Source organism: Ovis canadensis, chromosome 19 (assembly GCF_042477335.2).
Source record: "Ovis canadensis isolate MfBH-ARS-UI-01 breed Bighorn chromosome 19, ARS-UI_OviCan_v2, whole genome shotgun sequence".
NCBI lineage: Eukaryota > Metazoa > Chordata > Mammalia > Artiodactyla > Bovidae > Ovis > Ovis canadensis.
In genome coordinates, this window is record NC_091263.1 from 63,569,913 (window position 1) to 63,588,601 (window position 18,689).

Consider the following 18,689-nt stretch of genomic DNA (forward strand, 5'->3'; position numbering starts at 1 on the left):
ACTCAAATACAAAAAATGAATACCAACAGATATAAAAGGAGAAATGGATAGGAATATAGTAATAGTTCAGTTCAGTCGCTCAGTCGTGTCCGACTCTTTGTGACCCCATGAATCGCAGCACGGGCCAGGCCTCCCTGTCCATCACCATCTCCCGGAGTTCACTCAGACTCACGTCCATTGAGTCCGTGATGCCATCCAGCCATCTCATCCTCTGTCGTCCCCTTCTCCTCCTGCCCCCAATCCCTCCCAGCATCAGAGTCTTTTCCAATGAGTCAGCTCTTTGCATGAGGTGGCCAACGCACTGGAGTTTCAGCTTTAGCATCATTCCTTCCAAAGAACACCCAGGGCTGATCTCCTTTAGAATGGACTGGTTGGATCTCCTTGCAGTCCAAGGGACTCTCAAGAGTCTTCTCCAACACCACAGTTCAAAAGCATCAATTCTTCGGCACTCAGCTTTCTTCACAGTCCAACTCTCACATCCATACATGACCACAGGCAAAACCATAGCCTTGACTAGACGGACCTTAGTCAGCAAAGTAATGTCTCTGCTTTTTAATATGCTATCTAGGTTGGTTATAACTTTTCTTCCAAGGAGTATGCGTCTTTTAATTTCATGGCTGCAGTCACCATCTGCAGTGATTTTGGAGCCCAAAAAGATAAAGTTATAGTAATACCAGGAGACCTTAACGGCCCACTCACACCAATGGACAGATCTTCTAGACAGAAAATCAATAAGGCAACAGAGATCCTAAATGATATAGCAGAACAGTTAGACTTAATTGACATTTTCAGGACATTACATTAAAAATACACAATCCTTTCAATTGTACATGAAACCTTCTCTAGGACTGACCACATACTAGGGCATAAAAGTAATGTCAAGAAATGTAAAAGTACAAAAATTATTTCAAGCATCTTCTCTGACCACAATGGCATGAAACTACAAATCAACCACAGGAAAAGAAATGAGAAAAAAATGATCATATGGAGACTAAACAACATGCTATTTTTAAAAAAAATGGATCAAGAAGGAAATTAAAGAAAACCTTGAAACCCACAGACTTAGAGAATGAATTTAGGATTGCCGGGGGGAAGGACAGGGGAAGAGATAGTTAGGGAGTTTGGTATGGACATGTACACACTGCTATATTTAAATTGTATAACCAACAAGGATCTGCTGTATAGCACATAGAACTCTGCTCAGTGTTATGTGGCTGCCTGGATGGGAGGGGAGTATGGATACATGTATATGTAGGGCTGAGACACTTTGCTGTTCACCTGAAATTATCACAACATTGTTAATCAGCTATAGGCTGGTGGAAAATAAAAAGTTAAAAAAAAATACCTTGAGACAAACAACAGTGAAAATAGAACCATACAAAAGCTATGAGATGCAATGAGAAGTTCTTAGAGGGAAGATACAAGCCTTCCTCAAAAAAAAAAAAAAGAAAAATTTCAAACAAATGACCTAAAGTGAAAGTGAAAGTCACTCCGTTGTGTCCAACTCTTTGTGATGCCATGGACTATACAGTCCGTGGAATTCTCCAGGCCAGAATACTGGAGAGGGCTGCCTTTCCCTTTTCCAGGGGATCTTCCAGGCCCAGTAATTGAACTGGGGTCTCCTGCATTGCAAGTGGATTCTTTACCAACTGAGCCATCAGGGAAGCCAAAGTGCTACCTAAAACAATTAGAAAAAGAAGAACAAACAAAACCTAAAGTCAGCAGAAGGACGAAATACTAAGGACCTGGGAGAAAATAAATAGAGATTAAAAAACAATAGAAAAAGAAGGACTGGATCTTCCCTGTTGGTCTAGTGGTTAAGAATCCACCGTTCAATACAAGGGACATGAGTTTGATCCCTGGTCCAGGAAGATCCCCTGCAGAAGGAAATGGAAACCCACTCTGGTATTCTTGTCCAGGAAATCCCATGGACAGAGGAGCCTGGCAGGCTACAGTCCATGGGGTCGCAAAAGAGTCAAACACGATTTAGCGACTACACAACAACAACAAGCACAGTCTAGGGCTTGTGAGCCATAGCTAATGAGCCCCTACACGGCAATTACTAAAGCACCTAGAGCCTGTGCCCCACAACAAGAGAAGCGACCACAAGGAGAAGCCCATTCAACACAGCTAGAGAGGAGGCCCTGCTCTCTGCGACTAGAGAAAGTCCACGTGCAGCAACGAAGATTCAGCACACCCAAAAAAATAGAGCAGTGTTTACGTGCCAAGAAATATTTAATTAAAAAGAATGGGAGAAAATATTTGCAAACAAAGCAATGGACAGGGGTTATCTCCAAAATAAACAGGTTATGCAGCTCAATATAAAAAAAAAACTAACAGGACTTCTGTGGTGGTCCAGTGGTTACGAATCCACCTGTCAATGCAGGGAGTATGGGTTTGATCCCTGGTCAGAGAAGATTCCACTTGCTGCGGGACAACTAAGCCTGTATATACCACGATCAAGAAGCCGACACAGCTGCAACTAGAGATTGGCCCTCGCCTGCCGAAACTAGAGAAAGCCCAAGCGCAGAAACAAAGACCCAAGGCAGCCAAAAGAAATAAAATTTCAAACAAACAACTTAATAAAAAAAAATTGGCAGAGGACATTTTTAATTAAATAGACATTTCTCCAAAGAAGACAAACAGATGGCTAATAGGCATATGAAAAAGATGCTCAACATCACTAAATTATTAGAAAAATGCAAATCAAAACTAAAAGGAGGGCTTCCTTGGTGACTCAGTGGTAAAGGATCTACCTGCCAGACACGGGTTCGATACCTGGTCCAGGACGATCCCACAGGCCGTGGAGAAACTACAACTATTGAGCCTGTGCTCTAGAGCCCAGGAGCCACAACTACTGAAGCCCGTGGGGCCTAGATTGCAAGCTCTGCAACAAGAGAAGCCGCCACAATGAGAAGGTTGTACACTGCAATTAGAGAGCAGCACCTGCTCACGCAACTAGAGAAAACCCCTCGCAGCAACAAAGACCCAGCATACCCAAATATAAATAAATACAATTATTTTTAAAACAAACTAAAATGAAGTATTAGCTCACACCAGTCAGAATGGCAATCATCATCAAATCAACAAACAGTAAATGCTGGAGAGGGTGTGGAGAAAAGGGAACCTGTGTACACTGTGGGTGGGACTGTAAACTGGCACAGCCATTACGGAGTACAGTATGGAGGTTCCTTAAAGAACTGAAAATAGAACTACCAGACGATCCAGCAATCCCACTCCTGGCATATACCCAGAAAAAAAACAGAATTCGAAAGAATACATGCATCCCAATGTTCACTGCAGCACAATTTTCAATAGCCAAGATATGGAGGCAAACTAAATGCCCATCACAGAAGAATGGATAAAAAGATGATATGGCACGACGTTCCTGGTGGTCCAACGGCTAAGGTTTCATTCACACTCCCAATGCAGGGGGCGTAGGTTCAATCACTGGTCAGGGAACTAGATCCCACATGCTGCAACTAAGAATTCACACGCACCACTAAATATCCTCCATGCCACCACTAAGACCTAGCAGAGTTAAATAAATTAATAATAATTTTTAAAAACCCAATATGGCACATATATACAATGGAATATTATTCAGTCATAAAAGGAAATGAAATCATGCCAGTTGCAGAGACATGGATAGTCCTACAGACTATCATACACAGTGAAGTAAGTCAGAAAGAGAAGATCAAATATCATATATTAACACATATATGTGGAATCTAAAAAAATGGTACAGATGACCCTATTAGCAAAGCAGAAAGAGAGGTATGGATGTAGAGAACAAGTCTGGATGTCTATAGACACCAAGGGGGAAAGGCGGCCGTGGGATGAATTAGGAAATCGGGACAGATATACAAACACTACTACGCACAAAACAGACGCTAATGGGATCTATGCTCAATGTTACATGGTGACCTGAATGGGACCAAAATCCAAAAAAGAGGGGATATATGTATATGTATCGGAGAAGGCAATGGCACCCCACTCCAGTACTGTTGCCTGGAAAATCCCAGGGACGGAGGAGCCTGGTGGGCTGCAGTCCATGGGGTCACTAGGAGATGGGCATGACTGAGTGACTTCACTTTCATGCATTGGAGAAGGCAATGGCAACCCACTCCAGTGTTCTTGCCTGGAGAATCCCAGGGACGGAGGAGCCTGGTGAGCTGCCGTCTATGGTGTCGCACAGAATCAGACATGACTGAAGCGACTTAGCAGCAGCAGTAGCAGCATGTATATGTATGGCTGATTCACTTTGCTGCATAGCAAAAAATAACATCACCATAAAGCAACCTTACTTCAATAAATTTTTTTAAAAGAATATATAGAAATTTTGGACAGACTAATCACTGGAAGTAAAAATGAATCTCTAATTAAAAAAATAGAAAACCTCCCTACAAAAACTCCAGGACGAGAGGCAAATTCTTCCAAACAAAGAACTCACACTGATTCCTCTCAAATTCTCCCAAAAGTCTGAAGAGGTGGGAACACTCCCAGATACACTCTGAAGCCACCTGATACCAAAACCAGGCAAAAACCAAAAAAGAAAACTGCAGACCAGTATCTTCGATGAATACAGACACAAAAATTCTCAACAAAGTATAAGCAAGTTGAACCCAACAACACATAAGCAAGGCCACACATAATGACCAAGTGAGATAAATCCCAAGTTTACAGGATGGTTCAACATCTGCAAATCAATCAATGTAACACAACACATTTACAAAGGTCAAAAACCACACGACCATCTCAACAGATGCAGAAAACGCATTTGACAAAATTCCTCATCCATTCATGATAAAAAGTCTTACCAAACAGGGCATAACCAGAACACATCTCAATATCAGAAAAGCCATTTCTGACAAACCCACAGCCAAAATAATACTAAACAGTGAAAAGCTGAAAGCTTTCCCACTAAAATCTGTAACAAGTCAAGAATGTCCACTCTGACCACTTCTATTCAACATAGTGTTGGAAGTCCTAGCCACAGCAATCAAAAAATAAATAGAAATAAAAGGTATCCAAATTGGAAAGCAAGAGGTAAGACTGTCACTCGATGCAGAAAATATGATTCTATGCATAGAAAACCCTAAGGACTCCACACTGAAACTACTAGATCTAATAAAGGAATTCAGCAAAACAGCAGGATACATTGACATTCAGAAGTGGGTTGCATTTCTTTCTACTAATAATAAAATATCAGAACAATAATGTAAAAAAAACAATAACTTTTAAAATTGGACTGGGGCTTCCCTGGTGGTCCTGTGGCTAAGGCTCCATTCCAAACTCAGGGAGCCCAGGATCAATCCCTGGTCAGGGTTTATGGGATCCATCCCACAAGCTGCAACTAAGAGTTCACATGTCACAATTAATAACTGAAGATCCCACATGTGGCTTCTAAGATCTGGTGCAGCCAAATAAATAAATGAGAACAAATATTAAATAAAACTGCAACAAAACAAACCCTTAGGAATAAATCTGATCAAAGAGGTTAATACACTGATAACTATAATACATTAATAAAGGAAATTAAAGCAGATTTGGAGAAATGGAAAAATATCCCATGCTCTTGGGCTGGAAGAATTAACATTGTTAAATGGCAATACTATCCAAAGCAATCTACAGATTTAATATGATCCCTATCAAAGTATCCATTACATTTTTCACAGAAATAGAATAATCCAAAAATGTACATGGAACTACAAAAGGCCTAGAATTGCCAAAGCAATCCTTAGCGGGGTGGGGGGGGGGGGCGGGAGGAGCAGGAGATATAACTGTCCCAGACTTCACACACTACTACAGAGCTACAGTAATCAAAACAGTGTGGTATTGGTACCAAAACATACATACGGATCAAAGGAACACAACAGAGAGCCCAGAAATAAATCCACATTGTGAAAGGGGCAGTCACTCAGTTGTGTCCAACTCTTTGCAACCCCATGGACTGTAGCCCACCAGGCTTCTCTGTCCATGGAATTCTCCAGGCAAGAATATTGGAGTGGGTTGCCATTTCCTACTCCAGAGGATCTTTCCAACCCAGGGATCAAACTAGGGTCTCCCAAATTGCAGGCACATTCTTCAATATCTGAGCCACCAGGGAAGCCCCAAGAATACTAGAGTGGGTAACCATTCCCTTCTCCTAAGGATCTTCCCAACCCAGGGATCAAACCCAGGTACCCCACATTGCAGGCAGATTCTTTATCAATCCATGTATCTATGGTCAATTAACCTTTGACAAAGGAGGCAAGAAAATACAATAGAAAAAAAAAAAGCAGTCTCTTCAGCAAGGGTGCTGGGACAGCTGGACAGCCACATGTAAATCAGCGAAGTTAGACCACACCCTTATACCATGCTCAAAAATAAACTCAAATTAGCTTAAAGACTTCAACATAAGTTATGACACCATAAAACTCTTAGAGAGCATAGGCAAAACATTCTCTGACATAGATCGTACCAGTGTTTTCTTAGGTCAGTCTCTCAAGGCAATAGAAATAAAAATAAACAAATGGGATATAATAAAACTTACAAGCTTTTGCACAGCAAAGGAAGCCATAAATAAAATGATAAGACAAACTATGGAATGGGAGAGAGATAGGCTTGAGGAGGAAAACAGGATTCAGGAACAACAAGGAAAGGCCCAAACTTGGAGGCAGCCCTAGCCTCCACCTCTCCTCAGGGTTACCTCCCTGTGACAGCCCATGGCGGGGGCAGGATTAGAAATTCTGGATCAGAGCCACTGCCCAGCTGGGAATGGATCTGTTGTAAATGCAGCCAGGAGGACTTCCCTGATGGTCCAGTGGTTAAGATTCCACCTGCCAACGCAGGGGACACAGGTTCAATCTCTGGTCCAGGAAGATCCCACATGCCGTGGGGCATCTAGGCCCTTGTGCCACAACTATTGAAAGCCTGCACGCTCTAGGGGCCATGCTCTGCAACAATCAAAGTCACCACGAGAAGCCCGGACACTGCAATGAAGAGTAGTCCCCACTCGCGGCAACTAGAGAAAGGCTGCTAAGCAGTGAAGACCCAGTGCAGCCAAAAATAATTAATTAAAAACTAATAATAATAAACAACTGCAGCCAGGAGGGCCGCTGGAAGGACAAATGCCCCCTCTATGGGAAAAATCCACAGGGACTCTGCCTGATATGCAAACCAGAGGGCCACTGCAAGTAGGACTGCCCCCAGTCCTGAAGAGGACTCAGGGCTCCCAAACCTATGCTGGCTGAGAGGACTGAGGGCCCAGGACCTGCTCTGGCTCTCAAAGTACACCCGGGAGGAGCCTTGGGTAACCCTTGACATGGCAATGGGGTAGTTTTTTTGTTATTAACAGAGCCACCTACTCTGTGACGACTGATTTCCCTGGACCCTTGTTCTCCCCATCCTGTATAGTAACAGGGATTGATGGAGGCCAAAGCCAAATGATTCACACCACCCCTCAGCTGCTTACTAGGAAAGTTTACCCTGGCACACCAGTTTCTGCTCATGTCTGAGTGCCCCATCCCCTTGCTGAGAAGGGAGATACTCACTCAATTCCAGACAATTGTTCAATTTGGAAACACTCTCAGAGAAGGCACCCACCCAGTATTCTTGGCCATGAAGCCCGCCTCAGTCACCCTTAGAGGAGGTCTCCCCTTTACCCCATACTGTTTCTCAAGTAAACCCCTCTTTCTGGAACACTGAGGTTCCTGGAAGAGCTAGAATGTGCCTCCAGGTCAGGTTTCATTGGAACCCATGAACAAAAACAGTATCCCTAGAGACCCGAGGCCCAATGAGGTCCAGCATTTAATAACCCAGTTCTTAATATATGAGCTCTTATGACTCTGGGGAAATGAGGATACTAAGTCTCTCTTCACAAGGCCCAGATTTTCACCCAACAGATTAAGTACATGGGGAAACGTGCTCACCCACCAGATGAAGACCAAAAGGAAGTCACTGTAGCCCTCCAACACCCACCCACCCACCCACCGACTCCCAACGAAGGGGCAACTGAGAGCCTTTCTGGGGATGGCAGGATTTTGCAGGATTTGGGCTCATAGCAAAGTCTCTCTATGAAACCCTAAAAGGAACTGACCACAAACCTCTCAACTGCAATGAAAACTGCCAACAGGCATTCCTAGCTCTAAAATAAAAATTACGGACTACCTTTGTGTTCAGTTCAGTTCAGTCGCCCAGTCGTGTCCGACTCTTTGCAACCCCATGAATCACAGCACACCAGGCCTCCCTGTCCAGCACCATCTCCTGGAGTTCACTTAATCTCACGTCCATCGAGTCCATGATGCCATCCAGCCATCTCATCCTCTGTCGTCCCCTTCTCCTCCTGACCCCAATCCCTCCCAGCATCAGAGTCTTTTCCAATGAGTCAACTCTTCACATGAGGTGGCCAAAGTACTGGACTTTCAGCTTTAGCATCATTCCTTCCAAAGAAATCCCAGGGTTGATCTCCTTCAGAATGGACTGGTTGGATCTCCTTGCAGTCCAAGGGACTCTCAAGAGTCTTCTCCAATACCACAGTTCAAAAGCATCAATTCTTCGGCACTCAGCCTTCTTTACAGTCTAACTCTCACATCCATACATGACCACAGGAAAAACCACAGGTCCCCCAAATTTAGAAAAACCCTTTCTCCTCTATATAGCTGAGAGACAAATAGCCAAAGCAATCTTGAGAAAGAAAAACAGCTGGAGGAATTAGGCTCCCTGCCTTCAGACTATACTACAAAGCTATAGTTACCACAATAGTATGGTATTAGCACAAAATCAGAAATATAAATCAATGGAACAAGATAGAAATCCTAGAAATAAACCTACACACCAAGGTCAATAAATCTATGACAAAGGAGGCAAGACTATACAATTGAGAAAAAACAACCTCTTCAGTAAATAGTGCTGGGAAAACTGGACAGCTATATGTAAAAGAATGAAATTAGATCATTCTCTAACACTATACACAAAAATAAACTCGGAAATAAACTTTTGATTGGTCTCCTAGAGTAATGGAAATAAAAACAAAAATAAACAAATGGGACTCAATTAACTCAAAAGCTATGCAGAGCAAAGGAAACCGTAAACCAAAGGAAAAGACAACCCACAGAATGGGAGAAAGTATTTACACATGATGCAACCAACAGGAGATTAATCCCCCAAATTTACAAACAGCTCATATAACTCAATATCAAAAAACAAAACAAAACCAAAAAATGAATTTCCCTAGTGGACCAGTGGTTAAGACTCTGTGCTTCCACCGCAGCAGGCGTGACTTCCACCCTTAGGGAACTTCCACATGCCACAACGTGCAGTCAAAAATAAAGAAATGAATAAAAACCTCAACAGCCCAATTAAAAAATAGGCAGACATTTCTCCAAAGAAGACATACAGAGAGCCAAGAGGACCATGAAAAGATTTTTTTAATCACTAATTATTAGAGAAATGCACATCAAAACTACAATGAGTTATCACCTCACACTAATGTGAATGGCCATCATCAAAAAGTCTACCAACAGGCTTCCCCGGTGGCTCAGTGGGAAAGAATCTGCCTGGCAATGCAGGAGACGCGGGTTCCGTCCCTGGCCAGGGAGGACTGCACATGCTGCAGAGCAGCTAAGCCATGCCCCACAGCTATTGAGCCTGTGCCAACCCGCTCCAGCGTTCTTGCCTGGAGAATCCCAGGGACGGGGGAGCCTGGTGGGCTGCCGTCTATGGGGCCGCGCAGAGTCGGACACGACTGAAGCGACGACGCAGCAGCAGCAGCAGCAGCAGCACTGAGCCTGTGCTGTAGAGCCCAGAAGCCACAGTCACTGAAGCCCATGCGCCTGCAGCTTGTGCTCTGCAACGAGAGGCCCCTGCAGTGAGAGGCCCAAGCGCTGCAACCTGCCCCAACTAGAGAAAAACCCACGCAGTAACTAAGACCCAGCACAGCCAAAAGTAGAATAAATGGATAAAGTTGTTTAAGTCTACAAACAATAAATACTGGAGAGGGTGTGGATAAAGGGGACTCTGCCTACACTGTTGATGGGAATATAAATCGGTAAAGGCACTATAGAGAACAGTATGGAGGTGCCTTAAAAAATGAAAAACAGAGCTACCATATGACCCAGCAATTCCACTCCTAGGCATATATCCAGAGAAAACCATGGTTGAAAAGGATACATGCATCCCAATATTCACTGGAGTGCTGTTTACAACAGCCAGGACATGGAAGCAACCTAAATGCCCATGGATAGATGAATGGATAAAGATATGAGATAGATAGATGATAGACACACAATGCAATATTACTCAGCCTGAAGGAAATAATGCCATTTGAAGCAACATGGATGGACCTGGAGATTATCATACTAAGTGAAGTCAGTCAGGCAGATAAAGATAAATAGCAGATGACATCACTTAATGCAGAATCTTTTAAAAAGAAATGATACAAATGAACTGATTTATAAAACAGAAACAGACTCACAGATTTAGAAAATAAACTTATGGTTACCAAAGGGGAAAGGCCCAGGGGAGGGATAAATTGGGATTTGGGATTGACGTATACACACTACTATATTTAAAATTACAAAATAAAAGATAACAACAACAAAAAAAAAGATAACCAACAAGGACCTCCTGTATAGCACTGAGAACTCGACTCAACAGTCTGTAATAACCTAAATGAAAAAGTATATATATATATATATATATATATATATATATAAAACTGAATCACTACTCTGTATACCTGAAACTAACACAATGTTGAAAATCAACTATGCTCCAGTATAAAATAAAAATTAAGTGATAATAATTTTATGAATTAGTTACTTTAAAAAAGCAATGGTTTACTGATGGAAGCAGCTTTATACACAAAGGGGTAAGGCCATCTGGCTATGTCCATAGTCAGTCTGTGAACAACTGTGAGCCTGGAGTTCTACCCTCTTACACTTCCACCCAAATGGCCAAGCTGATCCCCTTGGACCAGAGCACTCCAGCTAGGAAAAGGAGGAAGAATCAATATAGGAGGATTTCCCTGGTGGTAGAGTGGATAGGAATCTACCTGCCAACGCAGGAGATACGGACTCCATCCCCGGTCTGGGACGATCCCACATGCCGCAAAGCAACTAAGCCCATGAGCCACAACTACTGAGCCTGTCCTCTGCAACAGAATCTACTGCAATGAGAAGCCCATGCGTTGCAACTAGACAGTAGCCCCCAAGCTCCGCAACTAGAATAAAGCCCTCATAGCAGTGAAGATCCAGTACAGCCAAAAATAAACAAATGAAATAAAAATTCTAAATATATATAATATACACACACGCGCTCTGATTCCAAGTAAGGATTCCTACTGCTACACGTGCACGCTGTCATGTGGGAAGAAAGAAGATTCCTTACAAAGGAGTCCCTATAAAACACCACCAGAAACTGAAGAACTGGAAGCATTCCAGCTTTCAAAGGAGCTTGCAGGGTCATCAAAGGGGCCACACCTCCTTACAAGGAGAGACACCCTGGCCAGCAAGGCCAGCAAGGCTGCACTTGGGCACAGCTGCAGTTCTCAGGCCTGACAGCACCTCTTTCCTGACAGTGCCGCCCTGCACAGCGGAAGAACTCGAGTGCGCTGACTAAACACAAGGGGCTGAAAAGAGAGCCCTCAGGGTGGCTGACTAAAGAAAAACGCTTCTCATTCCTGCATCAAGGAATGGAAAATAATTAAGCACTTCCACGAGTCCTCCCGTTTTAGGGTGAGATTCCCTATCCAAACTGGTTACTTAGGTGTTCCTGGGCAAGGGACTGTCCCACGCTGTTACAAATGTCAGCAGGTCTTGTGAGCTTTGTGGCCACCATGCCCCAAGAAGCTACCGTGTACCTTCTCCCCTCACTCAGCCCATACAACATCAGGGAGTCTATGCAGGGCAAGCCTGGCACATGGACATGCTCACATGCAGGGGATGGAAACACCCATCGGCATTCATAGAACACCTTCACAGGGGGGACAGAAGCTTTCCTTATCAGGACTGAAAAGGGAATAGACGGATCCGAGTTTCTACTTACAGAGAGAGCTGTGAGATCCCAAAGCTTACAGAATGATAACAGACCTTCTTTCACTGCCAATGTGACCCAACAGGCTTCCTCAGCTCTGGGTACTCACGACCACCTCCACTCTTTCTGGAGGCCCCAATCCTTAGGCAAGGTGGAAAAGGCAAATCATGTTCTAAAAAGAAGGCGTCCAAGAATAAAAAGAAGACACTTGCTAAGCTATGCCAAGAGACTTCAGAAATCTGAGTCTCCCTTCTGCCTGTAGCCTTTCTATGGATGAGGATGGCCCTAAAGGGAATTTTAAATTTAGCCCATTTGAAATGACCTATGGGAAGGCCTTTGTGAGTTCAGATCTCATTTGATGAGGAAACCCACAAATTCATCTTGAGCCAAGTTCAAAGCGCCCTCCAGGAATATGGAAACAAAGTGCTGCCCACCCCACAGAGAAAGGTCAACATATATACTACTATATATAAAATAGACGGCCAATGGGAATTTTCTGTATGACTCAGGGAACTCAAACTGGGACTCTGTAACAACCTAGGGGGGTAGGAAAAGGCGGGAGGTGAAAGGGAGGTTCAAGAGGAGGGGACATAAGTATATCTATGGCAGGTTCATGTTGATATGTGGCAGAAATCAACACAATATTGTAAAGCAAATATCCCTTGATTAAAAATAAACAAATAAATAAAAATTCTTTAAAGTGAAAAAAAAAAAAAAGGGAAAGGTTGAGGTCTCCATCCACTCAGGGCATTCTGTCCCACTAAAAACCTGGAAGGAAGGGTCGCTGAGGATCAGATACAACCAAAATGGAAGGGACCATATAAAGTGTTCCAAAGTACCCCATCTGCTGTCAACCTATGGGGAATTACTACTTGGGTTCATCTGTCTAGAATAAAACCTGTATCTTATAAGTCCCAGCAGGAACTAGGAGACCTATTCCTGTGAGTCCATGGAAGATTTCAGACACCTGTTCAAGAGAAGAGGTAGCGACTTCTTGTGGCTGTGGTGGGTTGGCCTAGTCATCCTTGTGTTTCTTGACTATCATGCTCTTATTCTGCCACTTTTCAGGAGCCACTCCCCCAGTAAACATCTTTACCTCTGCCAGGTCTGAAATAAAATAACAGAGTAATATGAGGCTAAAAGCCATAATATTCCTGGTGGGACTTATGATGATGGTCATGGCTCGAGAGGAATGAGAAAACCATGCTTTAATAAACAAATATAAAACAGTCGCCAAGGGAGAAAACCTAGTTAATTGTTGGGCTTACCATAAAAAGCCTGGCTTACAACCATCATTACAGGTACAAACAGGTACATACAACAGGAGTTTTACCAGTCCCATGAGTTTCCAACACATGGAAACCATCTCCTCATCAACCCCAACCAATACAAGTGTAACAGACAATATCTCTATCAGGCCCAATACCTTGCCCACGTTTTTTTAAAAACTCTCTTTTAAAAAGTGACATAACTTTTCTGTTAATCATGGCTACTTTTTTTTTTTGGTGGCGCCATGCGTAGGAATCTTAGTTTCCTGACCAGGGATCGAACCCATGCCCCTTGCGTTGGAAGCACACAGTCTTAACCACTGGACCTCCAGGGAAGTCCCATTCATGGCTACTTTTGTTACCCAGAAAAGCAGTCACCTTCCAGTTTGAGCTGGCAGAACAGAAGGGAGTGCTCATCTCCTGCAAGAGCACCAAAATTGCAACTAGCTGTTGCAACTGACAGGAAGACACTGGAACCCACCAAAAAAAAGATACCCCACGTTCAAAGACAAAGGAGCCACCACAAGATGGTAGGAGGGGCGCGGTCACGATAAAATTAAATCCCATATCCGCCAGGTAGGTGACCCACTGACTGGAAAACAATAATACCACAGAAGCTCTCACACTGCTGTGAAGGCTCTGAACCCCACATCAGGTGGCCTAGCCTCGGGATCTGACAAAGGGACTGGGAATCCCCAGGTAATCTGCCCTTGAGGATCAGCAGGATTTGATTCTAGGACTTCCAGAGGACTGGGGGAAACAGACTCCAGTCTTGGAGGGCACAAACAAAATTTTGCACACACCAAGACCCAGAGGAGAGGAGCAGTGACCCCACAGAAGACTGAACCCAAACTACCTGCTAGTGTTCGAGGGCCTCCTCTGGATCAGCAGGGGCTCACCACAGGGTACGGGGGGCACTGGAAGGTCCCCTTGGCATAAACCCTCCTGGAGTTCACCATTAACCCTACCATAGAGCCACAGACCCCAGGGCTGGGTCGCCTCAGGCCAAACAACTACCAGGAAGGGAGTGCAACCCCACCCATCAGCAGATAAATGGATTAAAGCTTTACTGAGCAAGGCCCTGCCCACCAGAGCAAGACCCAGTTTTTCCCATCACCAGTCCCTCCTATCAAGAAGCTTACACAAGCCTCTTAGCCTTATTCATCAGAGGGCAGACAGAAGATGCAAGAAGAAGCACAGTCTCACAGCAGCTAAAACAAAATTGGTATTACAGAAAGTTAATCACGATGACGGAGAAGGCAATAGCTCCCCACTCCAGTACTTTTGCCTGGAAAATCCCATGGACGGAGGAGCCTGGTAGGCTGCAGTCCATGGGGTTGCTAGAGTCGGACACGACTGAGCGACTTCACTTTCACTTTTCACTTTCATGCACTGGAGAAGGAAATGGCAACCCACTCCAGTGTTCTTGCCTGGAGAATCCCAGGGACAGAGGAGCCTAGTGGGCTGCCGTCTATGGGGTCGCACAGAGTCAGACACGACTGAAGCGACTTAGCAGCAAACATGATGAAAAAGCAGAAAGGTACGTCCCAGATGAAGGGGCAAGACAAAATTCAAGAAAAACAACTAAATGAAGTGGAGATAGGCAACATCCCAGAAAAAGAATTCAGAATAATGATAGTGAAGATGATCCAGGATCTCGGGAAAAGAATGGAGACAAAGATTGAGAAGATGCAAGAAAGGTTTACCAAAGACCTACAAGAACTAAAGAACAAACAAACAGAGATAAATAATACACTAGAAGGAATCAACAGCAAAATAACTGAAGCAGAAGAACAGATAAATGACCTGGAGGACAGAATGGTGGAAATCACTGCCACAGAACGGAAAGTAGAAAAAAGAATGAAAAGAAGTGAAGACAGCCTAAGAGACCTATGAGACAACATTAAACACACTAACATTTGCATTATAGGGGTCCCAGAAGGAGAAGAGAGAGAGAAAGACCTGAGAAAATATTTGAAGAGATAATATCTGAATAATTCCCTAACATGGGAAAGAAAATAGTCAAGCAAGTCCAGGAAGCACAGAGTCCCACGAAGGATAAACCCAAGGAGGAACACACTGAGACACATAGTACTCAAACTGACAAAACTTAAAAACAGAGATAAAAATATTAAAAGCAACAAGGGAAAAATGACAACATACAAGGGAACTCCCATCAGGCTATCAGCTGATTTCTCAACAGAAACTCTACAAGCCAGAAGGGAATGGCTTGATATATTTAAAGTGATGAAAGGGAAGACCCTACAACCAAGAATACTCTACCCAGAAAGACCCTCCTTCAGATTTGATGGAGAAATCAAAAGCTTTCCAGACAAGCGAAAGTTAAGAGAATTCAGCACCATCAAACCACCTTTACAACAAAAATGCTAAAGGAACTTCTCTAGGCAGGGAACACAAGAGAAGGAAAAGACTTACCGAAAATAAACTCAAAATAACTAAGACAATGGTAATAGGATCATACATATTGATAAATACCTTAAATGTAGATAGATTAAATGCACCAACCAAAAGACCGTAGACTGGCTGGATGAATGAAAACGTGCATGTATGCACTTCCATTTACCACATCATTCTGCTTGACCCGCTTCAAATTGCATGTAATTATTTTACATTGTTATGTTAACCATGGTTCCATTATGGCTTGCAATTATCTTTTATTTTTCATCTGGCTATTAATTGTGAAAACTGATAAACATCTTCTATTGTGATTATGCAACTATTACTCACTTAATACCATTGTATCATGATTAGTCAACAGAAAAATAACAGAACTCTATATCACCAAAACTGGGATCTAACAGAAAAACCTGTAATCACCGATATTAAAATCCAGATGCACATCAGAATTATCTTGAAATTTTAAAAAAAATAAAATAAAATGCCCAGGTGTTGCTTTTTTTCTCCAGAGCTCCAGGAGTGTTTCTAATGATCAGTCATGTTTAAAAACAACTGGACTTGCCAGTCTATGTCTGACGCAGGATACAGCATGCTTGGGGCTGGTGCATGGGGATGACCCAGAGAGATGTTATGGGTAGGTTGGTGGGAGGGGGGTTCATGTTTGGGAACGCATGTAAGAATTAAAGATTTTAAAATTAAAATAAAATAAAACCTAAATGCTAAAAAATAAATAAATTAAAAAATAAAATTAAATTAAAAAAATAAAAACAACTGGACTATATGATGATCTCTTTCTTTTATCTAGCTCGTTTCACTTTTCTATTTCATATTCAGTGCTTCCATTTCATTTAGTTTATGTTTTCCAATTTCTCCATCCCTTTTTTTTATGTTCTTTCTCAAGCCTTTATCAAGTGTAGTAGAGCTTTTGTATATATAAATATGTATATATAAATATGTATAATACACATATTTCAGAAAACTTATGAATTTTTGTCTAAAAAATTTATGATATTTTGATTCCACTTGTTTGATTTAGCATGCATAGAAGCCTAGATTTATAATTTTAAAAGATTGCAATAAGCAACAAAGATTTACTGTATAGCATAGGGAACTATAGTCAACATCCTGTAATAATCTATGATGAAAAAGAATTTCAAATATAATATATGTGTATTTGCATAACTGAATCACCCTGCTGTGCACCTGAAACATGGTAAGTCAACTATACTCCAACAAAATATATATATCACACACACACAAAAGGCAGTCATGCTTCCAGCGCCACTACACCTCTATAGGTTCTCTTGGCTACTGTGAGCCTCTTAAGAACAATCCATGGGCACCAGATGGTAACATTACCACAGCGTTTAGGAAGCCAGACCCAAACTGCATTCCCACAAATGCCTCCACTCTCTGTGCTTAGAATGAAGCCCTGACCCCAGGTGCATACAAGATAGGGATGGAATGGACTAAACCTGGGGCAGGAAATTGTTAGGCTCTATGGAACCTGCTTCCCTGGTGGCTCAGAGGTTAAAGAGTCTGCCTCTAATGCGGGAGATCTGGGTTCGATCCCTGGGACAGGAGGATCCCCTGGAGAAGGAAATGGCAACCCACTCCAGTATTCTTGCCTGGAGAATCCCATGGACGGAGGAGCCTGGTGGGCTATAGTCCATAGGGTTGCAAAGGGTTGGACATGACTGAGCGACTTAACTTTCATGGAAGCTGTGGGTTAAAACCTCACTACATCATCTCATCTAAGCCAAGGGCATGGAATACTCCCAGACGTACCTATCTTGGATATACTAATGGGCCCTTGTCTCTGCACTGCATTTGTAACTTTCCCTTCCATGGATCTAGATGGCTGCTTCCTGGCTAAATTCTTCTATCCCATTTTTTTTTTCTTTGCATGTGGCATGTGACACAACCAAGCATGCCACCATGCATGTGTGTGGAATATTAACTCCCCGATCAGGGATCAAACCGCCTCCTGCGTTGCAAGTGCAGGGTCTTAACCATCGACTGCCAGGGAAGTCCCTATTCTCAGACCTCTGACTGCACCTTCAGGATATGTCTGGATAGCAGCACTCCCCAGAGTAAGCGCCCAAAGACAAGGTACTCCAGGGTAATCCCACCCCTATACATGCTTATCCTTATAAAATGTGTGCACAGGGGAGCCTGTACATTAGGACATTTGGTTCTATTCATTGTCACAATACAGAATAATATTTAATATCATCCCAGGAGGGTTATTGGATTAATACTGGCAGGAACAGGACTGGCAGGTGGATTAGTAGCTGCTTGAGAGGCTGTGCCTACCATGAGGTAACCCTAGAAATCTACACTAACCTACACTTTAGGCAACCCAGCCCAGGCCACTGGCAATGCCCTAAGTAGACTTTTAACTTCTTTCAACTCACTGGCCAACATTGTTGTGGATAATAGATTAGCTGGCCACGCAGGGTGGCGTCTGTGTGGTCATAAACGAAACCTACTGCACCTATATCAACAATTCAGGCCAGATTGAGATGGACATCAAAAAGATTTATTCCTGGTGGTCCAGTGGCTAAGACTTTGAGCTCCCAATGCAGGGGGCCTGGGTTTGAGCCCTGGTCAGGGAACTAGATCCCACATGCTGCAACTAAGATCCTGTGTGCCACACCTAAGACCCAGTGCAGCCAAATAAATATTTTTTTAAAGGACTTATAACAAGTATCATGGTTACACCGCTACAAGCAGGGAGTAGACCCTAATGCCATCTGGTCCACCATCAAGAGCACCCTCCCTAGCCTTACTTGGTTCCTTACTTGGACCCCAAGTAAAGATCATACTCCTCTTCAGACCTTGCCTTTTTAACCTCCTGGGAAAGTTCATGTCTTCCAGGTTACAACAGTTCCACATCAAAGTGATGGTTAGCAGAGGATTCCAGCCCATACCACCCTCTGACTTAAAATAAGAAGCTATCCTGAGACCCTTGGGACCCCTATACCA